This window comes from Schistocerca americana, chromosome 3 (assembly GCF_021461395.2).
Source record: "Schistocerca americana isolate TAMUIC-IGC-003095 chromosome 3, iqSchAmer2.1, whole genome shotgun sequence".
Classification (NCBI taxonomy): Eukaryota; Metazoa; Arthropoda; class Insecta; order Orthoptera; family Acrididae; genus Schistocerca; species Schistocerca americana.
Window position 1 is genome coordinate 414,161,333 of NC_060121.1, and position 17,560 is coordinate 414,178,892.

Sequence of the window (17,560 nt, forward strand, 5' to 3'; positions counted from 1 at the left end):
TCATGGAACGTATCAGTACATGAAATTACAACATAAAAGTAAGGAAAGGTAAAATAAAATGTTTATGAACCCAAAAAAAGTCAAGCCATAAGTTTAAGTAAAAGCAGTCAAAAATATAACATAAGAATCAGCACAATTTTTCAAGGGACTCCCCAACAGAATAGGAGTGACATATGGGGAAACTTTTCAGTTTCGATTTGAAACCGCGTGGATTACTGCTAAGATTTTTGAATTCTTGTTGTAGCTTATTGAAAATAGATGCAGCAGTATCCTTCACACCTTTCTGCACAAGGGTTAAGGAAGTGCGATCCAAATGCAGATTTAATTTCCGCCGAGTATTAACAGAGTGAAAGCTGCTGACCCTTGGGAATAAGCTGATAGTCTTGACAAGAAGCGACAATAAAGAATATATATATTGAGAGGCCAATGTCAAAATACCCAGACTAGCAAACAGGGGTCGACAAGAGGTTCGCGAACTTACACCACTTATTGCCCGACCTGCCCTTTTCTGAGCCAAAAATATCATTTTAGAATGGGAAGAGTTACTCCAAAAGATAATACCGTACGACATAAGCGAATAAAAATAAGCAAAGTGACTAATTTTCATGTCGAACGATCACTTACTTCAGATACCGTTCGAATAATGAAAATGACAGCATTAAGTCATTGAACAAGATCCTGAACGTGGGCTTTCCATGCTATCTAAACACCTAGAAATTTGAACTGTTCATTTTCACTAATCACATACCCATTCTGTGAAATTAAAACGTAGGGTTTTGTTGAATTGTATGTAGAAACTGTAAAAACTGAATCTTACTGTGATTTAGCGTTAGTTTATTTTCTACAAGCCATGAACTTATGTCATGGACTGCACTATTTGAAACCGAGCCAATGTTGTACTCAATGTCCTTTACTACCAAGCTAGTGTCATCAGCAAGCAGAAATATTTTAGAATTACCTGTAGTAATAGAGAGCATATCAGTTGTATAAATAAGGAACAGAGTGGTCCCAACATTGATTCTTGGGGCAACCCCCCCCCCCCCCCTCCCTTCCATTTGACCCCACATCACAGCCATTCTCAACACTGTGAATAATGACCATTTGCTGTATGTTGTTAAAGCGATAGGTGAACCAATAGTGAGCTACTCCCTGTATTCCATAATGGTCAAACTTCTGGAGCAATATCTTGTAGTCAACGCAACCGACCGCCTAAAAAAATATATGCCTAGCGTTCGAAACCTTTTGTTTAATCCACCCAGTACATCACAGAGAAAAGAGAATATAGCATTTTCAGTTGTTAAACGGCTTCTAAAGCCAAACTGTACATTTGATAGCATATTATGTGATATAGAATGATCAATTATCCTTACACACACAGCCTTTTCAATAACTTTAGCAAACACTGATGGCATAGAAATAGGTCTACAATTGTGTGCATTATCCCTTTCTCCCTTTTTATAGAGCGGCTTTACTGCCGAGTACTTTAATCGTTCACGAAACTGACCATTCTTACAGGAACAATTACAAATATTGCTAAATAGAGGGCTAACGTGTGCTGCACAGTACTTTAACATTCTTCTAGGCACTTTAGGCACTTCATCATATCCATGACAGTCCTTAGTCTTCAGTGATTTAATTATTGACTCAATTTCCCCCTTGTCAGTATCACAGAGGAGTATTTCAGACATCAGTCTCGGAAAGGCATTTTCCAGGAGAGTTATCTGATTCCCTGTAGAAACTAAGTTTTTACTTAATTCACCAGCAACGCACAGAAAATGATTATTAAATACTGTACATATATCTGACTTATAAGTAAGAGAAATATTTTTACTATGAACTGACTTTATATCATCGACCTTGTGCTGCTGACCAGACACTTCCTTCACAGCTGACCACATGGCTTTAATTTTATGCTATGAATTAGCAATTCTATTTGCGTACCACATACTCTTTGCCTTTCTAGTAACATTTTTAAGCACCTTACAACACAGTAATGAGCTACTGTAGCTTCATTGTGACTACTTCTAACATTCTGATGTAATTCCCGCTTTGTTCTACGTTATAATGCAGATGCAGTTCTACAGAATGTTTTATATCTAATGAATATGACATTTATTTTCCGTTAAGGTTATGTTCAGACTGCAAATGTCAACGTTGTTTCGTACAGTAGAATCTAACAACTATATAACAGCAATCTCACTTAAAACGTGGCGTGAAAAGTTAGCATATCAAAATGTCGCATATATCAGAGATGTACTAAAAATAAGTGTCAGTGATGACGTTGATGACTGGAATGAATATGTATGTGTTAGTTGTATCTACGGCAAATAACATCATTAGTCTCATCTGACAAATGAGAAAGCTGCTGAAAATACTCTGGCTGTAATTCATGCTGACTTATGTGAAATGAATCTCATGTTGTTAAGAGGAGTAAAGGATTTTTTGTAGTTTAAATACGATTTTTCATGAACCCGCCAGGGTAGTCGAGAGCGCTAACGTGCTGCTTCCTGCACTCGGGTAGACGCACTGGCCCCAGATCGAATCCGCCCGGCGAATTAACGACGAGGGCCGGTGTGCCAGCCAGCCTGGTTGTGGTTTTTAGACGGTTTCCCACATCCCACCAGGTGAATACCGGGCTGGTCCCCACGTTCCATCTCAGTTAGACGCGTCGCAGGCATTTGAAACACATTCGCACTATTTCACGATTTACACTCGATGCAGACAGCTGAGGTACACTGATTCCATCCGTGGGGATACGGGGTGGCGTCAGGAAGGCCATCCGGCCACCCCTACAACTAACCTTGCCAAATCCGTTCTAACCGCGCCAACCCTGCGATCGCTGCGGGACTATAGCGTAAGTGAATGAAAGAAGGAAAGAAAGAAACATGAGTTTTCACATTTCCGAACTATTTTCTGAAGAAGAAAGATGAAACTGTTCCCAAATTAGAACCTGTCATGAAAATGGTAGAAAATAAGTCTGGGAAGAAAGTAAAACGCTTAAAGTCAGACAGCGGAACCAAAATCAAGAATGCTTGCACTAAAAAGCTTTTAGGTGAACTTGAAGTTTTCTACATCACAACCAAATCGTACACGCCTCAACAAAACGGAAGAATTGAAAGAGAAATGTGTACTCTGTCGAGTCAGCACAATCAGCAATATATGCACGAAACTGAATGAAAATCTGTGGGCTGAAGCAATAGATTATGCAGCCTTTATGTAAATCAGATCAATAAAAGGAAAAAGCCCCACTAAATTCTGGTTTGGACGAAAAAAGATCTCAGAAAGTTGAGAAGTTTTGGGTGTCACTGCTATATTCCAATTGATGATCACAAACGAAGAAAGATTGAAAAAGAAGTCAAAGAAACGTGACATGATTTAGATTCGACTTGCTGTAGAATCTCCCTAGCTGAAGAAATGGACGTTGTTGTCTCTGATAATATCATATTTTATGGAAGAATAGAAGGTAAAAAAGGAGTTACTGTAGTTAAGACTTTCGCAAGAGAAAAGAAGAATGAAACAATCATAAGAAATCCAGAAATCGTAAACCGGGTCTACTTTGACCGATTTTCAAATTCAAATGTGATTGCCACGACTGTTTTTTTTAACTTCTGTAATAATTGTGTTATTTAACATAGGGGCTTGTATGAAAGGATTACATACTAATTAATACAACACATTTTCTAAAATGCAGAGGAAATAATGGAAAAAATGTAGATGGTCAAAGTTAGCATGGATTAGTGGACACAATGATGGGCCTATACTTCCATCACAACTGTCAGCTATCGTTCCATTGGTGATCAATATTTCAAAACCACTGTGAAACTTTGACCACCAGAAATAAAAATATTGATGTAAAGTTTTCTTAAGTACTTTATAAAGCCTCATAAAAGAAAAAAACTTACTGCAGTACTTAAATCAAACAGCTTGATCCATCATCAAAATTGTAAACAAACGGAAGGAAGTATTTGGTAGGGCCCTACTTTCTTCCTCCGAGGCTCAACGGACAAAGTTATCATAATTTCGTAAGGAATGTTCTATTTGATCTGTTAACAGAACAGCTGTGCGACAATACATGTAATTCATGCATGATGGAGGACCCCATCATTTTATTGTTAATGTCTGTTGGCTTCTAGAGAAGACTTTGTTGACAGATCGGTAGGTAGAGTTGGACTAGTTGCCTGGTCTTCAATTTCTACCGATCTAAACCGACTGGGCTTATATTTGCGGGGGCTTTTGAAAACTCTTGTGTGTGGAAACCCAGAACAAATTTTCAGACAGAAGTGCAACCCTTCCGAAAACTGCTGCTATTTCAAAGCTGGGCCATCAACAAGTGTCTGCGTGCGAACCATTCAACGAAACATCATCGGTGTGGAGTTTCGGAGCCGAAGGCCCACCTGTGTACCCTTGATGACTGCGCGACATAAAGCTTTTTGATTCACCTAGGCCCGTCAACACGGACATTGGTTTGTTGATGACTGGAAACATGCTGCCTGGTCGGACAAGTCTGCTTTCGAACTGCATCGAGCGGATGGACATGTACGGGTACGGAGAAAACCTCATGAAACCATGGACCCTACATGTCACCAGGTGACTGTTCAAGCTGGTGGAGGCTCTGTAATGGTGTGGGGTGTGTGCAGTTAGAGTGATATGGGACCCCTGCTACGTCTAGACACGACTCTGACAGGTGACATATACGTAAGCATCATGTCTGATCGCCTACATCCATTCATGTCCATTGTGCATTTCGACGGACTTCGGCAATTCCAGCAGGAAAATGCGACACCCCACACGTCCAGAATTGCCACAGAGTGATTTGAGGAACACTCTTCTGAGTTTAAACACTTCCGCTGGCCACCAAACTCCTCAGACATGAACATTACTGAGCATATGTGGGATGCCTTGCAACGTGCTGTTCAGAAGAGATCTCCACCCCCTCGCGCTTTTACGGATTTATGGACAGCAATGCAGGATTGATGGTGTCAGTTCCCTCCAGCACTACTTCAGACGAGCCCATGTGACGTCGTGTATCGGCACTTTTGCGTGCCCTACACGGTATTAGGCAGGTGTACCACTATTCTTTGGCTCTAAAGTGTAGAAAAAGTAAAAGTTATGAATAACGGTGAGACTAGAACGGCATTGATAGATTTTGTAGTGACACTTTGGCACCTTACCAGTTAGCATACAGAAGATGACTCCACTTGCAATTGCCGCCAGCAATGGAGCGGCTACACCAGACCATCGTCGACCGATGCGGGATGCGCAGAAGTTCGCCACACAGTAGGAGACGAACTGCGCGCCACCCTGCGCGGCCACTGTCAGGAATGGGTTCACGCTCAGACTGCTCACAGCCAGCACTGGAGAGAACATGGTGAGCAGGTACACCGACCTGATGGGATGGATCAGAATGAGCATTTCACCAGTGCGTCGAAAATACTTGTCATTATAGAAAGGATCCTTTAAACGAATTCAAAAATTGTTCATATGGCTCTGAGCACTATGGGACTTAACATCTGAGGTCATCAGTCCCCTAGAACTTAGAACTACTTAAACCTAGCTAACCTAAGGACATCAGACACATCCATGCGATTCGAACCTTCGACCGTAGCGGTCGCGCGGTTCCAGACTGAAGCGCCTAGAACCGCTCGGCCACTCCGGCCGGCAAACGAATTCAGCATACACACTTTCAATCCAAAGAATTCTAGAATCGCGAAGTCGTTTTTCAGATAAATGAAAATTTCTGGGAGACTATACATAAAAAATATTAATTTGTGATGATTACAACTGTATTTAAAAATGATTAAAGAAATAAAAATCATTGATTCGATTATGATCCTTAAAATGGTCTTAAAAACTTACAAATCAGATCCAATTGTTCCATTACAACAAATCAGTAAAATAGTTTATAAGGATTTTTAGGAAACTCATTTTTAATAGAAATAATTAATAATGATATATTCTCTTAGACAGACTCAACTACCGAAGACCTCATTTTTTATTCCAGTCACAGTTAAAATAGAACAAAATGTTCAAATGTGTGTGAAATCTTATGGGACTTAAGTGCTAAGGTGATCAGTCCCTAAGCTTACACACTACTTAACCTAAATTATCCTAAGGACAAACACACACACCTATGCCCGAGGGAGGACTCGAACCTCCGCCAGGATCAGCCGCACAATCCATGACTGCAGCGCCCTAGGCCGCTCGGCTAATCCCGCGCGTGTTAAAATAGAAATAAAGCAGTAATGATAACCAACAAGCAGCAACAAAAAGTTGTGATACATAAAAATAGTGTAGTAACTGTTACACTCACTTTTATTAATAGAAAACTACTATTGTTGCTTTTTGTAGATACCCAACCTTTCAACAGATGGTGAACCATAGATGTATGAATATAAAGCCATACTACAATCACAGTTGTCACAAAATTACAAAAATTAGGTGCTAATATAGAGATATTTTTCTAACTCGATAATTTCTGTGACCAGACGCATAACTACATCATAGAGAAACGGTGTAACTACAGACTTTCAGTGAAATTGAAAGTTAGTTAGGCAACAATGAATAACGAGTGTAAACCTTAATGCTACGTGTTGTGGTTGGCAGGAGAGCCAACACCGGGTTACTAGAGGAAGCCGAAAGGCAGGCGTTTTAGCTCACGCAGGCTGGCTTGAGGTCTGAAACAGGACAAGGAAATTAGAATTTAGAAAAACGGATGTAGCTGGTGGAATACTTAACTTTAATCCATTAATGATGAGCGTCGCTCTTGACGGTACATGATTACCCTATCAATAGTAACTGGTACTGTCGCCTTGCTAGGTCGTAGCAAATGACGTAGCTGAAGGCTATGCTCACTATCGTCTCGGCAAATGAGAGCGTATTTTGTCAGTGAACCATCGCTAGCAAAGTCGGTTGTACAACTGGGGCGAGTGCTAGGAATTCTCTCTAAACCTGCCATGTGGCGGCGGTCGGTCTGCAATCACTGATAGTGGCGACACGCGGGTCCGACGTATACTAACGGACCGCGGCCGATTTAAAGGCTACCACCTAGCAAGTGAGGTGTCTGGCGGTGACACCACACTACGATGACGGTGAATGGTTAAGGAAAGAGACAATTAAAGTGTACTATTAAGTCAATTGTTTGAGTTTGATAAGAGTTTTTGAACCTCCATGTATGAAACTAAAATAAAACTGAGGTAAAATAAATCAATTATCTTTTCTTAGGCTTTGCTTATCTATATCTAAGATGCTATTCTGTTAAAACTTGAAGAAATATTTTGACATTAAGAAATTGGAGAAAACTATCAGTTACAGGTTCTATTACACTTTTATGAAAATGTGAGCAGTCACTTAATTAAAAATGTGTAATCTCGCTTCACATTGAATTAAAATTGTGTACACTTATTTTTAAAAAGAGTATTGCTCTCACAAATATCTAAAACACTAAACTCTTCCACGTTATTTGTTAAGGAATGTTATAAGTACTTTAAAAACAATGAAACCATTGACAGACTTGATCTATAAAATAAGACGGTTGTTTTTGAAATATAAAAGCAACATGAGTTACTTCTCGGGTAGTACAACACCACTGACTTGTAAGATGATCCTTATATCTTCAGACAGTTCTGATAACAGCTCGTTAGCCTTCCGGATGCTGAACGTAACATATGACTACTGAAAGGAACGTTTCTAAATTCTTTAAGTCGGGTAATGTGTGTTTTCTTTTTCTGATGTTGATGTGTTATGTTTCTGGATCGCAGATAAGAAAAGAGAAAACCAACTCATCACGGTCGTACACTACTCGTAGACTGTTGATAGGCGATGGTGGGACCTGAGGAGAAGAGGTACTGCCGGAAGTAAAGCTGCAATGACGGGTCTTCAGTCGTATGTGGGTAGCTGTGTCGGTAGAGCAGTTGCCCGCTAAAGACAAAGGTCCCGAATTCTAATCTCGGTCTGGTACGCAGTTTTAATCTGCGAGGAAGTTTCGTACCAGCGCACACTCCGCTGCAGAGTGAAAATCTCATTCTGGAAACATTCCCTAGGCTGTTGCTAAGCCAGCTAGTTCTGGAAGGTTCGCAGGAGTGCTTCTGTCAAGTCTGGAAGGTAGGAGAAGAGGTACTGGCGGAAGTAAAGCTGTGTGGATGAATCGTGAGTTGTGCTCGGGTAGCTCAGTCGCTAGAGCGCTTGCCTGCGAAAGGGATAGGTTCCAAGTTCGAATCTAGGTGCCACACACAGTTTTAATCTGTCTGGGAGTTTCATACTTGTGGACTGATGGGCGAAGCCAATAATCGTTATTATATGCACGCAACCATTCCGATTTTGACCCACCACCTGGTCACATGGAATAATATTAAAAACATTATGCTGTATGAGATGATACTCGAAAAATTATCACTGTCGCTGTTTAGTTAGTACCTTAGAGAAGGAATGAATCAAACATAACAGAAATTGTGACAAAGTAGAAAGTTGGAAGATACAGTAAATTCCCTTATGTCATTATATTTCTTGTTGCAATACTGCATACGACCAATGAAAAGTAGAATATGGAAGAGATGTATTCAGTTTAATAATAAAGGAAAAAATGCAAATGAGAATATGCTATGGCAGAAATAACAATTAGCTAGAATTAGAAATTGGGTTAGATTCTGTTGACGAAATGGATCATTGTTGCTCTTCATTAATGTGCACTAGCAAGACGTACTAAGCAAAGAGGGCATTTGAAAGTACAGCAGAAGAGAATAAACAAGCCGGTTCTGGTAACAGAAATCTGCAGATATTAACCATTGACCCAATACTTCAATTGTTTTTCTAATTTTGCTTAACAATAAATGGAGGAAATAAGAAATGTGAAGAATGAAAGTCTCAAAGACGAATCATCAGATGATTATGAAATGAAGCGTTGGTGGTTAATACCAAAAGTCAGAATACAGAAAAATAGCATACCGGGCAAAAGTTCCGCAAAACAATGTAATTGGATGCAGCAGCATCAGATGCTTGAAAGCAGGCATGCTTCAAAGCAAAAATGCTACACACACGATCTGATCAAAAGTAACCGGACATCTCTATGTTATGCGGAATCTATCACTATACGTTGCGAGAGAGGGCCTCCCAGCAAAAAGGAGGCAGGGTGTATCGTGTTGTCAGAAGAGAAAAAGAGTAGCAGCAGAATGAGTCGATCAGGAGAACACACTGACTTCCGGCGTGTACTAGTCATCGAATGTCACCCGAGTAACAAATCCATCAGAGAAATTTCAACCTTTCTAAAGCTGCCCAAGTCAACTGTTAGTGGTGTGATTGTGAAGTTGAAACGCGAAGGAATAACCACAGTTAGACATACTCATGTACTGACGGCTAGGGACCATCGAGATTTGCGGAAGGTGGCTGTAAAAAAGCGCACGAAATCAGCGGAAGGAAACACTTGTGAGTTCCAAAGTGCTATTAAGACTGCAGCAAAGGCAATGACTGTATGTAGGGAGTTAAAAAGAACGGAGTATAATGGTCGAACAGCTCCTTATAAGCCACACATTTGTGTAGCCAATGTTAAGCGACGCTTGAGGTGCTGTAAAGATCGACACCACTGGACAATGGAGGACTGGAATCGAGTTATTTGGAGTTATGAGTCACGCTCTATCCTGTGGCAGTCCATGGAAGGTTACGCATTTGGCGAAAGCCTAGAAAACGTTACCTGCCATTATGTGTAGCGCCAACAGTCAAATATGGAGGAGGTGGTGTTATGGTATGGGTCTGTGTTTACTTATTTGGATGTGGAACTCGTAGTCTGGTTAAGAAAACGTTAAATGTGGAAGGATATGAACTCATTTTAGAGGATTCTGTACAGTGTACAGCAGAGGATAAGTTAGGAGTCGATGATTTTTCATATACACATGACAATACACAAGTCAGCATCTATGAGGCAATGGTTCATGCACGATAACATTCCTGAAATGGACTGGTCAACCATCAGCCCTGGCCGGAATTCAATGGAACACATTTGCTATGAATCACAACTTCGACTTCGATCCAGACCGCAGCGTCCACCATCACTACCTTCTATGGTTACGCATCTTCAGGCAGAATGGGCTGCCATTCCTACATAGTACGACGGTACTGGGCACTACGCACTGTAGATTGAATAATTACGAGGGTCACTCCAAAAGAAATGCACACTATTTTTGTAAAAATATAGTTTTCATTCTTCATGTGTGAAAGTTTCACAGTGTGTAGATACATCCTTCCCACTGGTTTTCAAACTCTGTTCAACCTGTTCCCGTGAGTGGCGCCGTCACAGCATGTCTTCGAGATGGCTGCTACATTTGACGTTCGTCAGAAGCAACGTGCTGTCATAGAATTCCTGTGCTGTGAAAACGAGACAATGGGAAACATCCACAAGAGGTTGAAAAAGGTCTATGGAGATGCTGCTGTCGATCGCAGTACAGTTAGTCGGTGTGCAAGCAGGTTGCGTGATGAAAGCGGGCACAGCAATATTGAAGATTGTACTCGCAACGGCAGGCCTCATTCTGCACACACTCCAAACAATGTGCAGAGAGTTAACGAATTGGTGACTGCTGACAGACGCATCACAGTGAATGAATTGTCACGCTACGTTGGGATAGGGGAAGGAAGTGTTTGCAGACTACTGAAAGTGTTGGCGTTAAAAAACGGTTTATGCCAGGTGGGTTCCCAGGATGTTGATAGTGGATCACAAAGCAACAAGAAAAACGGTATGCAGTGAACTTTTGGAACAGTATGAGAATTGTGACAGGTGATGAAACATGGCTCCATCATTTTTCACAAGAGACGAATAGGCAATCAATGGAGTGGTATCATGCAAATTCACCCAAGAAAAAAAAATTCAAAACCACACCTTTTGCTGGAAAAGTTATTCCGAAGGACTCTTGCTTGTGGACATCATGCCAAATGGAACCACGATAAATTCTGATGCATATGTGACGACACTGAAGAAACTTCAAGCTCGACCGAGTCGTATTCGACCACATCGGCAAAAACAGGATGTTTTGCTGTTGCACGACAATGCACGGTCACATGTCAGTCAAAAACCATGGAAGCGATCACAAAACTCGGATAGACAACACTGAAACACCCTCCTTACAGTCCTGACCTGGCTCCATGTGACTATCTTTCATTGGGAAACTGAAAGGTCGGCCAGTGTGGCCGAGCGGTTCTAGTCGCTTCAGTCTGGAACCGCGCGACCGCTCCGGTCGCAGGTTCGAATCCTGCCTCGGGCATGGATGTGTGTGATGTCCTTAGGTTAGTTAGGTTTAAATAGTTCTAAGTTCTAGGGGACTGATGACCTCAGATGTTAGGTCCCATTGTGCTCAGAGCCATTTGGACCATTTTTGGAAACTGAAAGACTCTCTTCATGGAACAAGGTTTTTAACATGATGACTCCCTTGTGCACGCTGCCAAACATTGGCTCCAACAGGTTGGTCCAGAATGTGCGGGTCTGCAGGCACTGGTTCCACAATGGCGTTAGGCAGTTGAGAGTGATGGAAATTATGTGGAGAAATTAAAATATTCTTCCTAAAGGATGTATCTACAAACTGTAAAACTTTCAAACATGTAGAATAAAAGATGGATTTAAAAAGAAATAGTGTGCATTTCTTTTGGAGTGACTCTCGTAGATCAAGCCCCCACGTTGTATGGCATGAATATATAAATATATATATATATGTGTTACACTCAACAGTCAGCTTAATTGAGCGGCCCAGAGATGTAGCTGGTCTCAGTGTTTGGCTACGTTTTTCGTCATAGGGTGCCAGCTCACACCTGTCGTAAACTCAATTTTCAAGCTGAAATAAAATATAAAAAATGCAATGCAGGCAGCTATTGCGGTGAAATTTAAAAATATTGTGTCACTCGAGTTGGTTTATAATTTGAACAAGCAGTTTATTTCTATTTTTCCACGAATATTCTTCAGTATATTGACTAAACACTTAAAATGCAGCCTGAGGGGCTTTTACGCAAGGGCGGCCGTTAATAACTGATGCTACAACACTTCACTACAAAATTCGTATATCGTGATCACGGCACTCGACAGTATGTTCACAATTCACAAAATACACTATTGTCTGCCGTCCTGAACCACTATATTGAGCTCAACTTGATCGTTGTCGAACGTCGCTACATACATACTTGTCCCCGATCGTGGCTACCAACCCACTACTATCCCCAGATGGGCGGCAATTCGGCTCTTAGCGTCGCTCCTACTCCACTCCGCAAAGATGGCCGCCCTATACACCTTCGAAGCGACTGCATATCTCAAAACAATGTTTGACAAAAAAATTGCGAGTATTCTAAAATTAAACACATATTATACATTGAAAAATATGGAAATTTTCTGGGCAATAACAATTTAAAGTCCAGTTTTTGTATCTGCCACCGTTTTTTCACAATTAACGTTCTTGTGGTGTGATTTGCTTTTCCCACTTTTTGATACTGAACATAAATAAACAAATAAAATACATACTTAATTACTCACCTACCTCTTTAAACTTTAGAATGCTGCCGTTACTTTAGTCTCTTTAAATTTATTTATTACCAGTCTCTCAGTTGACTCCCATATTCCGACCTCTCATTCAAAAATGGTACATACTCTGCTAAATCGGCTGTGATTGCTCGATGCATCTCTACTAGCCGCATCCGTAGACACTTCGTTTATATTAATCGTCCAAAGCATAGCCGAGATATTAGTTTTTAAACTTTCATAAATTTACAATTTTAAGAGTATAACTTTTAATCTATTATATATTTTTTGTGGCGCGTCTAGATAATTAAGCTTTACATATTTTTCTGTCCATGAGTGCCGACTCGCACCTCCGTGTCACTCTTAGTTCTGTTTTTATCAATTTTTCTCTGGGAAATAAACTCCTCCAAGCGCTTCAACACGGCCATACGCTTCCCTACCAAGCTTCCGCTCTGGTTTTTCCAAGGCCGCTAGCTGCTCGCCACGAACCCGTAGCACCGCCAGCTCTGCAGCGGAAAACTGTCGCTCCAATCTCGCCCCACAGCTTGTACGCTCACAACAGACATTCAGACGCCTCATTGAAAGTGTTCACCACAGAGTTCAAGCGGTTATAAAGGCGAAGGGTGGGCACAGCCCATATTAATGTCCGCTAATAGATGTCCAGATACTTTTAATCAGATAGTGTACATTGCACCAAAAAAGAAATGTTTCTCACATGATTGTTTTTCAACGAAGTAAATGAATATTTTTATCCACATTTTTTCATTTTATTTTTTGTTCACTCAACTGTATTTGTCATTTCAATTTCACATGTTACCTAATTCAAAGCCAAATGGCTTTATCTTCAGGGAAAAAATGCGGTAATCGATGTACATTCCCATTGTCTGGTGGAGAGCACGTGGAGACTGGTCTGAAATGAGAACCTGATGAATGAGGAGTGTGATAAGCATGTTACAGGATATTTGTACTGGGCCATTTACATTTACTTTATGTATCCACACAGCAACAAGTTCTAACATATTTGGACTTATTGATACATGAATGGCTTACACATATAACAGGAGTACTCGTTGTTTATTACTGAGATTCTCTAACTTGACAAGCAAAATGCTCGTTCAATAAGTTCTCATTTCTGTGCACTTTCCACATAGGTTTGACCAGTTAACGTAAGCTGCTGATGTTCATAGTTTCCTGCATCCTGGTTCCTCAAGATCGAGCAATTTTGCTTTGTATTAGGTAACATGTAAAACAGAAAATAATAAATACAACACGGTCGATAAACGAAACGAAATGAAAAGAGACGAGTTAAGCGTAGCTGTTATCCACCATGAAGTTCTTACTAGCTGATATCCTCAGCACACTCCATCACAATGGAAGTTACAAGATTGGTGTTAAGAAATGAATGGTGGATTATAAAGGTATTACTGCAGTATATTCAGGGAGGACAGAAGCTAGTAAAAATTTTTCTGGAAGATTGTTTTACGGAATATGCAAATGTAGGAAAGACGTCAAAAATAGAAGGAAAATTGTGCATCATAACATGTGAGAATGTGACATATATACGCGGTCGGCAGCACTAGCAGTGAAGGGTATACAGCGCGGTAAAGGGGGAGCGGAAAACAGTGCAGTCATTGGCGTAATGCGGAAACGGAGCGGTTTATCTGATGTTACAAAGGGTATGATCATTGGCTTTCGGGACAAGTGCGGAAGCACTTCCGAAACGTGTGAACTGTTCGCTTCTCGCCGTGGTTAGAGTATACCGTTCTTAGTAAAATGGCGCTGTCCAAAAGCGGCTCCAAGTCGACTGTAGTTGACCACGGGCCATAGATGACATGGGTGGACGACGGCTGCGGGGACGTGCAACCGCTGAGCACCTGACGGCCCGTTGAAGCAAGAGGCTACCAACAGTGTCTCCTCAACGACGGCTCAGCGAACGTCGCTGCCTATGGGCTTCGGCAACAGCCATCTGGATCATGCATTCATGCTGACTATGCTGACTGCTGTTCATCAGCGGCGGAGGCCGAAATCTGTGCATCAATACCGCAACTGTACGTTCACTGAGTGGCGACTGGTAGCCAGGATGAATTACGTCTTATGGTCCATCGGACAGATGGCCGTTGGAGCGTACGACGTGCAACGTCTGAAAGCAAACACCGTGCGACTATTGTAGGAAGAATACAAGTCAGAGAGGATTCTCTGGATGATCTTGTCATTCTGCAAGGCAAAATGGACCATTATAAGTACACTACTGGCCATTAAAAGTGCTACACCACGAAGATAACGTGCTACTGAAGCGAAATTTAACCGCCAGGAAGAAGATGCTGTGATATACAAAGAATTAGCTTCTCAGAGCAATCACACAAGGTTGGCGGCGGTGGCGACACCTACAACGCGCTGACGTGAGGAAGTTTCCAACCGATTTCTCATACATAAATAGCAGTTGACCGGCGTTGCCTGGTGAAATGCTGTTGTGATGCCTCGTGTAAGGACGAGAAATGCGTACCATCACGTTTCCGACTTTGATAATGGTCGGATTGTGGCCTATGGCGATTGCGGTTTATCTTATCGCGACATTGCTGCTCGCATTGGTCGAGATCCAATGGCTGTTAGCAGAATATGGAATCGGTGGGTTCAGAAGGGTAATACGGAACGCCGTGCTGGATCCCAACGGCCTCGTATCACTAGCAGTCGAGATGACAGGCATCTAATCTACATGGCTGTAACGGACCGTGCAGCCACGTCTCGATCCCTGAGCCAACAGATGGTGACGTTTGCAAGACAACAACCATCTGCACGAACAGTTCGACGACGTTTGCAGCAGCATGGACTATCAGTTCGGAGACCATGGCTGCGGTTACCCTTGACGCTTCATCACAGTCAGGAGCGCCTGCGATAGTGTACTCAACGACGAACCTGGGTGCACGAATGGCAAAATGTAATTTTTTCGGATGAATGCAGGTTCTGTTTACAGCATCATGATGGTTGCATCCGCGTTTGGCGAGATCGCGGTGAACGCACGTTGGAAGCGTGTATTCGTCATCGCCATACTGTCATATCATCCGGCGTGTTGGTATGAGGTGCCATTGGTTACACGTCTGGGTCACCTCTTGTTCGCTTAACGGCACTTTGAACAGTGGACGTTACATTTCAGATGTGTTACGACGCGTGGATCTACCCTTCATTCGATCCCTGCGAAACCCTACATTTCAGCAGTATAATTCACGACCGCATGTTGCAGGTCCTGTACGGGCCTTTCTGGATACAGAAAATGTTCGACTGCTGCCCTGGCCAGCACATTTTCCAGATCTCTCATCAATTGAAAACGTCTTGTCAATGGTGGCCGAGCAACTGGCTCGTCACAATACGCCAGTCACTACCCCTGGTGAACTATAGTATCGTGTTGAAGCTGCATGGGCAGCTGTACCTGTACACGCCATCCAAGCTCTGTTTGACTCAATGCCCAGGCGTATCAAGTCCTTTATTACGGCCATACTGATTTCTCAGTATCTATCCACCCAAATTGAGTGAAAATGTAATCACATGTCAGTTCTAGTATAATATATTTGTCCAATGAATACTCGTTTATCATCTGCATTTCTTCTTGGTGTAGCAATTTTAATGGCCAGTAGTGTATCTTCTATGCTTGGGGATCATTTCCTCCACTACATACAGTCTGTTCTTCCTCGGCACAATGACATTCACTGGCAAGATAATACAACTTGTCACACAGATCCCAATATACGTTCGTGGTCCGAAGAGCACAAAGATGAGTTTACCGTACTCCTCTGGTAACCAAACTCCCCGGATTTGAACCCAATCGAGAATCTGTGTGTCCATGGATCCTCAAACGACTAACCTAACGCAGCTGGCCACAGTTCTGGAGTCGGCATGGCTCCCCTGTCGGTATTTTTCAATTGAAACATGGACGATAACTAGTTTGGACAAGAAGAGAATAGAAGCTTTCGAAATGTGGTGCTACAGAAGAATGCTGAAGATTAGATGGGTAGATCACATAACTAATGAGGAGGTATTGAATAGAATTGGGGAGAAGAGGAGTTTTTGGCACAACTTGACTAGAAGAAGGGATCGGTTGATAGGACATGTTTTGAGGCATCAAGGGATCACCAATTTAGTACTGGAGGGCAGCGTGGAGGGTAAAAATCGTAGAGGGAGACCAAGAGACGAATACACTAAACAGATACAGAACGATGTAGGTTGCAGTAGGTACTAGGAGATGAAGAAACTTGCACAGGATAGAGTAGCATGGTGAGCGGCATCAAACCAGTCTCAGGACTGAAGACCACAACAACATATTGACTCTCCTCCTGGACGTCTCGCAGCAGTCCGGGCTGCACAAGGCGGTTATTCAGGCTTTTGACAGGTGGTCAATTTAATGTGACTGGGTAGTCTATATATGATTATCTCAGTGAAAACCGTGGAACAAAAATATCCAAGATAAGTGTAGATAACACTGTGCTATAATAAAAGTCAGATTTAGCAGAAAATGTGTATCCTCAACTCGGTATTTTCTGCATCCTTTTCCAGAGCAATGTTATCACATAGTTTACAGATGGGTGATTAGAAAATATATAAACTAAAGAATTACCGCGAGAAAGATGAGAGAGTATATGAATAAATACCACTTAAAAAAGGAAAGTTCTGAACTAATGCGAGGAACTCCTCTACAGAATAGAAGGATTGTGCCATAAGGAAACATTTGAGCTTGAATTTCAAGACTTGGAGTTTAGAACTCTATTTTCAGTTCTAAGGGAAGTCTGTTGAAAATGAAACCTCTTGAATACTGAACACTTTTCTGTACAATAGTTAACGAAACGTTATCCAAATGCAAACAGTTTTGTCGGCTGGTGTTTACTCAATGAATGTTGCCATTTCTCTTGAATGTTAATGTTGTTAACAGCAAATCCCATGACGCTGTGTATGTGCGGGGATAACACAGTTACCATCCCGAGACACCAAATCAACGTCCCACACGAATTCCGCGAATTGAGGCCGCAGATATGCCAGGCCGTCTTTTTCTGGGCAACCCAGATCTGTATCCTCGTAGGTAAAAAGGAACAG